Genomic DNA, 12,379 nt, shown 5'->3' with positions numbered 1-12,379 from the left:
GCTACTGACTGCAGTGCAAGTGTATACATGCAGGGGGTTAATGTGAGAGCCACTACAGCACAGTGAATTACTAGGTCATTGCCTAGCACCTAGGAAATCCCTAATTGCAACTCACCATTCAGTAATGAACCAAATACATATAATTCTGCAAAACAATCTGCTAATGAAAAAAAGCACAAAGCAATTCTTGTTTATTCATGGAGGTATCACAGCGGGAAGAGAGATAAGTGCTTATTTCCATACGAGTTTTTTGTTTGTTTGTTTGTAAAATCTTTCCCTTTATTAAATTTCCCCTGCCTGAACTAAGCGTGAGTATTTCTCATATTTTTTTTTGCATTGATGAGGTAAAATGTATTAATATATATAATTATAAAAAGTCGTGTAATTATGAGCATGCTCTGTTATGAGCCATCTTTAAAGTATACATAAAACAAACACCAAGGAATTACTAGTAAAGGTTATTACCATAAAGTAATGTTGCTGGACTATCGAACACTGTAATTGGATATTGCTACAATTGCCAGTGCATTTGTAGTTGAGCTACTCATGTATTATGTGTAAGCAATTTTCCTGGAATGTCTGTCTGAATCAGACACTGAATTTCACAGACCAGCATAAACACAGGTATTCTAGTTTTTCTTTCGGGATCAATTCACAGCACAACCTCTGCAGGATCTGTTTTGGAATTCCTGCATCATAGTAAGTTCTTCTCTCATTCTGTTACTTACATTTTATTGAAGAAGAAAAAGATATTTTATTTTGTGCAAACACAAAAAACCACCACCAGCAATAACAAACTTTAACCTCCTTCAGACTGACTTCTAAAATTATTTCCCTTTTTAAAATTATTTTTCCTGTTTTTATTTTTTTAGTATTTGACAATTAACTTTTAGTTATATTTCTGACGTTGCTAGATTTGTTTAGTTTTGCTTGCAAATACAAAGCTGCCTGGAACAAATCAAAACTTATATTTAAAAATCCTTTATGTAATATGAATGTAGAAGCTACTTCTTAAAATGCAGCGTATCTTCATGTGGTTGGTCCTGTGTTTGTCTGAGCTGTCATCCTGCTTTTCTTTGCCACTGATTAACAGCTGCAGTTAAAGGAAAAGGACAGATTTAGCAAGTAACCTGCAACAGGATGTTCAGCTTCCTCTCCTTTCACTGGTTTTCTTTCTCTTACTACAGTTTAGGGATAAATAGGTACTGAAGTCATAATAAAGGCATATGTTTACATTTTCCTCCTGGAAATTCTTGTAGAATTTAATAGCTACCCTTTCTGTAAAAACTTCAGAAATCTAGGACTCTATAGCAATGCCATTCTCCTAAATTCAGCAGGATGGATTACAACACCCTACCAAAAAAAAAAAAAAAAAAAAAAAGCCAAACTTAGCTCCAGAAAAACATATGTAGTTATGCAAAAGGTATAATAATGATATGCTCATCGCATTTAGATATGGAAGATAGCCATGGAGGTTTTCTAAGCTACCTTTCTATTACTGAAGGCTTGAAATGGCTGGAGACTAATATAAGCAAATGCCAGAGCTGGTAACCCTGTGTGGTATCTGTTACTCGGACAACTGAACTTCCCATTTACTGAGCACCTGTTCTGAATTATTTTCCAGACCTGCTTTGTTTCAAGAAGCCTTTGTAATAGCAGAACAATTAGCCTCAGTGTTTTCATACTGCAACATTGTCAGCCCAAGAGAGGAAGATACACAATGCAAATGATGACCTGAGGACTCGAGAATTTAATAAGCAAAAACACCACATGCAAACTCTGGTGGGTAGAGATTCCTCTAATATGCATGAGTGTTGGTTTTAGACTGAGATGGAGTGATCTTGCTAAAATAAATCGTTGCGTAATGGCGGAGCATCCCTCCCTTACCTGTCGGACTCGGATGGCCTGGCTCCGGGCTGGCCTGTGCCGTGTCCACCCGCCGCTCTGACCCTGCAGCTATGGACATGCAGAAACACCCTGGAAGAAAGCCAGCACTCTGGTTTTTAGCCAGAATCAAAGCATGCGTCTGTATGACACAAGCATTTGTGCTGCACGATAATGGTGTTTGTGGCATCTAATAAACTCATTGTCTGGTTCATGCTGGTATTCGTTGTTGTTGTTATGGTTAATGGGAGTACCAACTGCCACTCTCTGTAGAGACCAGGCTTTCTGGAAAATAAATATGTAACAGTTAAAAGGCAAACTCCATCTCAAAGAGTTTACACAGGAAATATTATTTCGAACTTGATTTAGCTGCAGCTGAGGGGTCATGAACTACTGCCACGTTCGAAGGCACGATAACATGAACCAAAAGCAAAGCAGCCATTCATACAGGTTTATCAGCCTGTATGTACCTTGGGGAGTGTCAGGAGCTGATCCTCTGCCTTTCTGCTGCCCCCATCGCAGGGCAACAACCCCCAGCAGACAGGTGTGGCTGCCGGCTGTGCAGCTAATCTCTCGGATCAGCCCAGCGTGAATGGGTAGAGCCCATGAATCAGAGTCCAAAGGGTGGGTGTGCGAGCACGATCTCCCTGCTACCCAGAGTAGTGGAGGCGTCGCTCCTGCAAGCAGGACTATTTCACCCGCCTGGGCAGAGCACAGGGGCCTCCTTGGCCAGGAAATGTGAGGAGCAGCTTAAATTTGGCGCCGCTGGGGCGGGAAGGAGATTTGCACATTGCAGCTTCAGCCCCAGCCGCACGCAGGCTGCTGTGGGGAGCGGCCGGTACCAAAACACGTCCAGGAACCACTGGGGAGCACGTTAAAAAGTGTGCTGAGAAGGCTGAGGGAGCGTCATGGCTCAACCGACCGAGTGAGAAGAGTTTCTTCACTCTGCTTCATTAAACTGTTCAGATATAGCCACCGAGGCCACCGAACATGCATTTAGTTGGCATCAGAGGTTCCCAGAGTGACTTGAGACCAAGTGCCTGCTCTGTGCAGAGCTGGCCACATCCATCTGTGGCCGTGACTCCCTTCACTGCAGCCACAAATTACAGGAGGTTGGTCTGGTGAGAGGAACCTTCGTGCTTCTTTGGGATGCCCCAAATTCTTGAGACTTTGCTGAAACTATCCACTGAGAGAGAGACGGTCGTTTGTAAAATTTTTTGTTATTCTCTCCTCTAGCCCTCTAGCCCCAGTTATATGTGTTTTCTGAAGGGCTTCTTTTTTTTTTTTTTTTTCTTTTTTTTTTTTCAGTAGTGTCTTGCTTCAGCTTGAAATTCAAACTGAAAAAAAAAAAAAAAGCTTCTAGAAACAGATGAATATGTAATTCTTAACTGGGTAAAGAAAGAGGGTCTTTTTCCCCATAATTAACTTGCCAAAATTCATTTTGCAGCAAAATTATCCTTCCTTCAATCCTGCCTTCCCTTCTTTCATCAAACTTACGCTGAAATAACACTCTTAATCCCCAAGAAGCATCAATATTTTTGCTGCAGAACATTGCACAACTTGTGGTATGGACTAATGCCATGCATTAGCCGTGAAGCAAGGTTTGACGTAGCTAGAGAACATCAAGTACAATACCACATTTTATCAAAACCAAACAGCAGAACAATGCACACAAGGCTCTCGCAAATACACCAGACCCATCAGATTTCCACTTGATAAAGTCAGTACAGAGAAGAAATATCGGGTACACTCTGTCTTCATTAATGCAGGAGTAGGCCCGGCAGCTCTACTCTTCCTCTACACTGTGCCCTTAAGCCAGCAGACCTCGGGACGAGCCTTTTGGGCTGAAATAAACCACAATGGGTTGTGCTTTTTTCACGTGTCCCAGAAGGGACTTGGCCTGCTTCTCCCCAGAGTATTTCCCAGAGGTGCGTTAACCTCAGCAGATCTCCTCTGAGACCTGCAGCAGAGGCCCTGCCCTGTCCTGAGCCCTGCCCAGGGCTCTCAGGAGGACTGACAGGGACGATTCCCTCAGGGACACAAGATGTGACCAGAGGGACCAGTGTGTCTGCCAGCGAGCCAGGCAGCACCGTGCAGACGTATGTGTGCGAGCCCAACCACCCAGCACAGCACCTCTCAGAGCAGTGAGCCACCTAACGATGTCAGAGGCAAGCCCTGCTAATTAGGGGGCCGCAGCAACCCTAGCTGGCTTGTGTGACGCCACCTGGGATGAGTTTGCCAGCCATGCATCAGAGGGACGGGGCTGGTTTTGGGGCCAGACTGTCTCTGTGGGGTTTGGGCTGTGTTACCCGGGCCCTGTCAGCGCAGCTGGTGCTCTGGGGCAGGCTTGCAGGGAGGAGGGATGCGGAGGAAAGGCCAAATATCGCAGGTTATATGATCGGCACCTTCACCAGAAAACAACCCAAGCTCAGCTGCTGTGCTAGGCAGATCCTGGTTGGAAAAGCTAAGAGAGCAAAGCTCCAACGTGGAGATGAATGAGGAAGCACACACTGCTGCAACTCATGCTATGACTTGTTTACAGTAGAGCCAAGGTTTTGCTTAGTTCAGTAAGTATCCTAGTTCAGACACCAGTCCAAACCTCCTTTAATGAGACACTTGGAAATCTTGCAAAAAGAGCCTTCCCGTGCTCCTGATGTTGGGAAGTTTGCAAGTTACACTGCAGGAGAGATTTTCCCTACCTTGTTTTCTCTTTCAGTCGCAGCCGAAGCCAGATAACACACAAGGTGAGTGAAAATATTTTTAAAAGGAAGAGTTTCTAAACCTTTCTTGCATTTGTTGTGGGCAAAGACCCAGTCTCTCTGAACTGGTTTGTTCAAGGCATTAACAAAAATGATTTATATTCTCCAGACTGTTTTAAAAGGCAAGTAATGGACATTCTGTTATTTCATAGAAGAATAAATGCACTAAGACCAGAGGTTGGTCTGATTTATGGTTGAGCTGTCAGGTATATGTTATGGCTTGAATTTACATTAAACCATTGTGACTTACAGTAAATTAAATAGAGACCATAAATGGAAAATGTTTAAAAGGCCATTACATAACTGAATAAATGGGCTGAACATGTTGTCTGCATGCCTCTCCCACACCCTGATTAGCGGAGGATGATGGCTTCATCTGAGATTGAATCTGAGCTGTTGCCGCTATACATATTGCCAGGCTACAGCAAATATTACAAATCACATATAATTATTTTTAAGGAACAGTGAAGGAAAACAAATACAATCAGATAAACCGACTCCTTTTGCAACTTCACCATCTCCATGTTGAGTTTGCTCTAGCATCACACATGTAACATAAAGAGACAGGAAAATGAGAAATATAAATAAAATGATATATTTACATACAGAAATTAGAGGACTAAGGGGATGGACAAAGTTTTACCGCCCAGGTGACTGGGTCAGCACCCATACTTCAAGATAAGCCCAGGTTAAGGCACCAACAGAGCAGCCAACATCATGCAGTTCGTGCAGAGGGAAACACGCTTCATTGCACAGCAAGCGTGCAGGATCGCAGTATGAGGGGTCAGGAAGGCAAAGCTGCCGGTTATGCCTCCTGCACAGAGCAGTGCCCCTCCACTCTTAACAGCATGTGCAGTTGCAGCCTGTAAACAAAGGGAAACAAAGTCACCTCAGAAAAAAATTCCAGCTATTTCTGGCTGCCCCATTCAAACATAACCATAGCTCTGCATTGCCAAACAAGCTCCAGGAAACAGGGACGTGCTCCTCTCACCTACAGTAATTCTGCAGAAAATGCCATGGTACTGAAAAGTCCCCAGCCTCCACTTGCTGGTCACTTGGGTTTTTGTTCAGAGGTGTCCAAAAGGCCAGGGAGATACACTGAGCAGCTGCCCAGTGTGCTGCACTCTCTTTGCAAAATCCTTCCTCCTGACACTTAAAAATAGTGATTTGGTGACATTTTCTTCTTATTTCTTATTTCACTCAAATGCTTGATGACCTGCATTTATTTATAAAAATCTTACACTGCTAGTTTTAAACAGCTCCTAAAATTCACTCATCTGCCAGGTTTTCTGTTTAGGCTACGTTCATCCATACGATGAACAGAAAAAAAAAAAAAAAAAAAAAAAAAAAAAAACACACACAAAACAGATCAACAGAAATGAGCCATGGGAGTGCCCTATCCCTACCAAGCACTGTGGCACTCCCCAAATCACCCTGGATGGCCTCTGTTCTCCCATGCAAAGATGTTACTGGTAATGGGCAGCCCAAAAGCTTAGAAAACAGAAAAAAGAAAAAAAAAAAAAAAAGAAAAAAAATAAAAGGTTTCAGTCATTGGACAGAGCAGGGGAAATCCACAGAAGTTCCCCTCCTAGGTTCAGCCAGGGGATCTGAGCTGCAAGGGAGGAAAAATACCATGTGAGGAGGAGGTTGTCCAGCTCAGAGGAACTGCTGAGCATCGTGGCCATCCCAGAGCACGTCCCTGCTTTGCCACACACTCTGTATGGCCTGGAGCAAACCAACATCCAGGCTGGGCAGCTCTGCTCTCTGTAATATACAAGTAATTGATGTTCTCCACCGCTCAAGACTTGACGGGTGATCAATGCTAGGATGGCTGTGGGATGCTCAGATCCCAAAATTAGGGCTCCTTTTGTCGGGTTTTGTTTTAAGTTCAACTATCAAAGCATGCCGCCTGACATTTCTGTGCACCACTTCTTGTCAGCTACTGGGAAGGGCTTAACATTTGTGCATCACTTGTGATGACTGATTCGTCATGTGTTGCTACAATTTAGTTTTACGACAGCAAGGTAAATTGTTTATCAGTCCATAAGTCAATAAATATTAATCTAAAACACTTCATATGAATGCAAATAACTGTTTATGAAGATTTATCCTATAATCAACTCGAAATGCTTCCTAATTATTTTTACTGACATCTTTATTTCATCAACACTTCAACTGAAATCCATGCTGAAAAGTTAAGTTACCCAACATCTTAGATTTCAGGTGACTTTTCTGTGAGTGAAAGTGAAAACCCTGGTATGGAAAAGTTTCCAGTTTCTGTGCCACAGTAAATTTGCAAAACTCTCAAAACCCAGCTGAACAATTTGGTATGACAAGAACCAATCCTATTAGTTCATGGTTAACAAATTGCCCAAGCCCTCTTTCCAGAGAATCAAGATCAAAATGTGTTTTTCTTACAAATTGAAAAACTTGGGTGTGTTGGATAGCTGAGCTGTGAGTAATTGGGATACGGAGCCTTTCATCTGGAGCAGTCAACTCCAATTCACATCCCTTGTTGGGAGTGACTGCAGCTTCTTGCTGCATGGTACCACTGCAACACCATCAACCCTGGTGCACCAAGGCGGTGCCTAATAGGACCGCCTTCCCCTGACCTCCTCCTCTGTCCTGCAGTGGGCAAGAGGTGAGCCAGGAGCTGACTTCAAGATGATGACGAAATATTTAGACATCTGCAGAGAATCATATGCAAAAATTTTAGTAGTTTCTAGAAATAGAACATTTCTTGCTGAAATATGTCTGCTTCTGGGCTGGAGCGGTGCAGGATGTGGGCTATTCACAGGCTATACCCTTTTTCCTAGAATGTCAGCTAACAAGCAGATTCCTAAAGCTGTAAGGATCACAAGTACAAGCAGATAATTCAACCACCCTTCCTACTTTGCTGAAATCAATAGCCTATTTGTGAAGTGAAACAGCATCACTATGAGAAATTATATTTGGCTAGTGCTTTTCTTTCTTATATCTTATACTCTTTTTTTATCTTGCCGTATTTCTGTAAGACTTTTGGCAAGAACAGTCATATGCAATTTTTTTTTTTCTGCTCTATTTCATTCATAAGCAATATCTAACTCTGAGGCTTGTGCATTTAAATCCACATCCATAGCATAGCTTGTGGTCAAGATGCCAACTGTTCTACATACATTTAATTTCCCTGGATGAAATGCTGATTCAAGTGGACTTAATAAAGAAGTAAATCATTTAAGCATGGAAATGAAGGTGTTGCATGTGAGAGATCTTTTCTAGTCATCTCATTACTGCATACTAATGGTGCAGTTTAATCTCTACATCTTTTGTTTGGTCTGATTAGGCATACCCCAGTTCCTATTAGGCATCAGGAAGACAGCAAGTTATCCTTAGAAGATAGCAGCATGAGGCTCAGTGCTTGCTTCCTGACACACCCAACTCCCACATCATTTCATGTGCCTGAGGACGACACTACCAGGTGCCAAGTCATTCTAGATGGCCAGGATCCTTTTTTTTTTTCTGTGATTTGGCAAGATCAATAAGGCATTTCCATCTGATTAACTCAGATAACCCTCTCTAGATATTTTCATTTTGCACTGAAATCCTCCAGACACCAAGACAGAGAGAAGTTTGTCCTAAGTAGTGGGACAAACTGATTAGTATGAAGTTAATTAGTTGCTAGCATTTTCTTTAGGTATTACAAACTAATCTGGTCTGATAGCAGAGCCAGCATATGCCTTGCATAGGTTTTACCTCCTCCTGGAGCACTGTGCAGAGTACCCATTGTGAGTTTGCCTGCTGACTCGCCCAACACAGGAATCACATATCCTGTATATCCCAAACACAAAGCTTTCATTGACTACAGATGATCCTCAGATGATTAGTCTTGGTAGGCTGCAGCCAGCCTTTTGTTACTACCTTCATAAATACCAAGCATTAGTCATCTTAGAAGACTGATGCTATTGTATTTTTTGTGTATCAGCTGTATTCTGGATGGACGTATCACTGTTTATTTTGTTGGTTTATTTAACAAAAAAACATTCTCCATCCTAGTCCTTCCCTCAGCTCTTTAACTACTCATCAAGAACTTAACTGCAAAATAGCTTCAGAATTAAAGTGTCACAAAACAGATGGTGTACACATTGTACGTGAAAGGAAAAAGTGGCACAAACTCTAATGCGTTCTTAACACTGCTTCTTCCCCATACCCACTTTCCGATGAGACTCTGTCTCCCACTGGTCAACAAGAATAGGATTGGCTAAAAATTTTAATTTTCCTTCAAAAAAAGGCAACTGGGCAGGCTGGTTAACTGGATTGATGGGTTTTCCTGTCAAACCAGAAATGTCTATGTTACATCGTATTTTTCAGGCTTTGTCATGTCTTTTTAAGTATTGTATTAATTGTAGTAATTAAGTATTGTTTTGCTAAAATTTTGCACCATTCAGTTACCATAGTCCAAATTTTGCACAGATTTGCAGGTTAAATTTAAAAAATCTTTACAGTAATCCATTAAAAAATCTTTACAATAAAACTAAATAAATGAAACCTTTTTTTTTGTTAGCACTTTAAGAAGAAACGAAAGCATTTCACACCACTAGAGTGACAATTTTGTCACTCTAGATGATTTTGTGCTTCAAGACAGGCAAATGAAAGAACAATCCCAGCGCAGGGCAGCTGACAGCATATGGCAAATGCATTCACATTCAGGATCTCTCTGTTTCTACAACTTTGAGGAAATTGCTTCATCTCAAGTCTACAGGCAGATAGATAAGCATTTCAAAAACACCGAAGAGATCTGGACTTTATTTTCTGTGTATAAACAGTGTATAAAAAGAGGATAACCGTACTTCCGTTTCTGACACCAATACTGTGAGGACAGGATCGCAAGGTGCTTTAGGATACTACACCAGTATGAGCTGTATGTGTTATATACACACAGGAAAATTTTCATCTTATCTCTTTGTAGATAGAAAGGCAGTTATTTGCAGCACATGATCATGTCAGAGTAGAAGGATAGACCAATCCAGGTTAACACTCCCTACAATCTAATGGCATTAACAACCTCTCTCATTTCCTTTTAAAACTTGAACTTGCTGTATCATTTACCTGCAGGGAAACAGTAAACAAGTACCTACCAGGCTGTATAGGTGAGGCTCTGACAAAACTCAGGATAGGTCAGTATGATCTGTTCCCACCTCTGTCGTCTTCAACCAGTTTGAATTTTGCATACATTCTAATTTAAACTGTATGTCTGTATGATACTCTTCTGTTCTTTGAATGTCTAAACATTTCTTACAGAATGTAGACTCAAGTGACTGACTATATCAGTGAAATCCTAACACAAGGTGGCTTTAGGAGTTGTCAGTGCATGCAGCTAGAGGTGGCCAAAAGTTTTTGAAAAAAAATCTATTTTTTTCCATTGAGACATCAATCATTTCATCAAAGCCTATATGACTCATGAAGACATTCTGCAGAGTCATAGAAAGTCAAGCTGGCAGTGGTCTAAGATCATGTCAGTCCATCCCTCACCCAAAGAAAAGGTCAGCTGAGCTTACATAATTCCAGAGATCTTGATCTAACCTGTTCTTGTGTCTGCTGACAGGACTCCTACTTGTACCTTTACGAATCTCTTGCTTGCATCCAACCTGAGTTTCCTTTGCAGTTGTTAGCCTTAGTTCTTGCTTTGTCACACTGGAAATGGGAGAAGGTTTACCTCCTTTCTGGCAGCTTTTTACATATTTTATGACTGGAACCATCTTTCTTCTTATTCTTGTCCTCTCCCTTTATGTTAACCCTGATTTTCTATTCTAATCTTTCTTCATAAAGCATGTTTCCTGGATCTCTAGTGCTTCTTGCTACTCTGCGGGGATCCTGATGTCTTTGAAGTAGTGTATGAAGCTGGACACAATATTCTAGCTAAAGCAGTGAGCAGGCTGGAAAGGCACTGTTTTTTCACAGATGTCAAGTCTCCTTATGTGTTTTTGTACATATTTTTTGCAGCAGCATGGCACTGCCAACTAATGTTTAACTTGCAACATTACGCTCCTTTTTTTATGTGAAGCAGACATCCAGTAAACCATTTATCATCTCATATTTGAGCAACTGTGTATTGCTATTGTGCCACTGATCTTGTTTGTGTCTGTCAAAAACACCTTTTATTTATTTGAAATCACTTCTCTAATGCGTCATCATCATTTTGAGTTTTCATGCTGTCTTTCAAAGGGCTTGCTGCATCTTCCAGCTGGCATGACCTACAAACTCAGTAAATTGACTTTTTTTTTTTCCATGAGCAAAGTCATTAATGAAAATATTGAATAGAACCTGGCCCGTGACGGATCACAGTGGAGCCACATTAAATGCAACTCAGTTTGACAGTGAATCACTAATAAGCACTCTTGCAGTACAATTTGGCAACCCGTTTGAACACAGTTTGGACTAATTTCATCAAGACCATGTTTCCATACCTTGATGATGAAAATATCTTATGAAGCAGTAATAAGTCAGAAGCGTAGCACACTAAACCCAGCACATTTTCTCTCCTATTAAGGAAATGTTAACCTGTCATGCTATCACAGAATAACATTGGTTGGGACTGAGCTTGGAAATCCATTATGACTTTTGTAGGCATTTTTCAAATACATTATTAGTGCCACTAGACACTGAAGCTATACTCCTTGACCTATATTTGTCTTAGCCATCTTCTGCTCACCATCCTCTTTAAAAGTATCGTTTTTTGCATTTAAAATTTTCAGTTTACTAGATCGCTGCTTGGAACTTCTTCGTTAACAATTCAGAGTGCCTCAGCCACTTCACTAATGAGTTCTGAATGGATTTTAAAACCTCCAGTTGATCTGAACCATCTTTCTTTTACCTTTCCAGTGTAAAGTCTCACTTCTTTTTGCTATTGTTAATTTCTGTGGACATGCTGATCAGAAGTACAGCCATGTTTCCAGTGGGAGGGCTATAAAAGTTCAAAATGCTCTTTCTAGATAGATGGGAACAGTGAAAGAAAGATAAAGAAACAAATCTTTTCCAAACTGAAAAATAACATTATTTATAACCCAATGCATTTAGCAAAAACTTTTAAGAAAATTTTTAAACAGTAAAACCTTTAAAGTTATAAATCATGGTTGTTTTTACTTACTTGTACTGTCTTCTGAAAAATAATAGAAAATATTGTGATTTGTTTAAGAAGATTAGTATTTCTTCTCTGTTTCACCTGGGACATACCTGAGGGGAAAACTTACTAGCAGCAATTCTCTTCTTTCACTCCATACTAAATGTATTGAGATTTTAAAGCTGTGTTATATGTCTTTCAATATTGAATATCTCAGCTATGATTTCTATGTGGTGAAGTAAAACTGACAGACCTAAAATGGAATTAAAGGTTTATGAGCAAACAGCTCCAGAGACCTCTGCCTGCAACCTGAGCTATCTCATCTGTGGATTATACAGGTCCTCTTTAGTAAGCTATTGCTTTCTCCATGTTAGAGCAGAACAGTACATAAAATAAAGCTATAAAATAAAACAAAAGCATTGATCTAATATATTGTCAGAGCACTGCAGAAATAGTCTTTTCAAATACACCACTCTCCAGAAATAGTAATTTAGTGAGACTAGGTATTGCAGCTAAATCCTTCACATATCTCACATCTCACACATATTTACGTGTCACAAGTCAGCTTTCTGCATGCAATGCTCCAGCTGCAATCACTTGAGGCATTGAGAAAGATTTATGTCTGGTATACAACACTGGT

The 12,379-nt window shown here is 40.8% G+C and overlaps 1 long non-coding RNA gene across 1 annotated transcript; it reads left to right on the top strand.

The window, feature by feature from the left end:
* Nucleotides 1-562: 562 nt before the first annotated feature.
* On the top strand, nucleotides 563-2,098 carry LOC137856598 (uncharacterized). Its single transcript, XR_011096616.1, has 2 exons — nucleotides 563-699; nucleotides 1,625-2,098. It is a non-coding gene; the product is annotated as an uncharacterized lncRNA (long non-coding RNA).
* Nucleotides 2,099-12,379: the final 10,281 nt, after the last annotated feature.

The sequence above is a fragment of the Anas acuta genome, chromosome 5, assembly GCF_963932015.1.
Source record: "Anas acuta chromosome 5, bAnaAcu1.1, whole genome shotgun sequence".
Taxonomy (NCBI): domain Eukaryota; kingdom Metazoa; phylum Chordata; class Aves; order Anseriformes; family Anatidae; genus Anas; species Anas acuta.
This window is presented reverse-complemented; position numbering and strand designations above follow the sequence as displayed.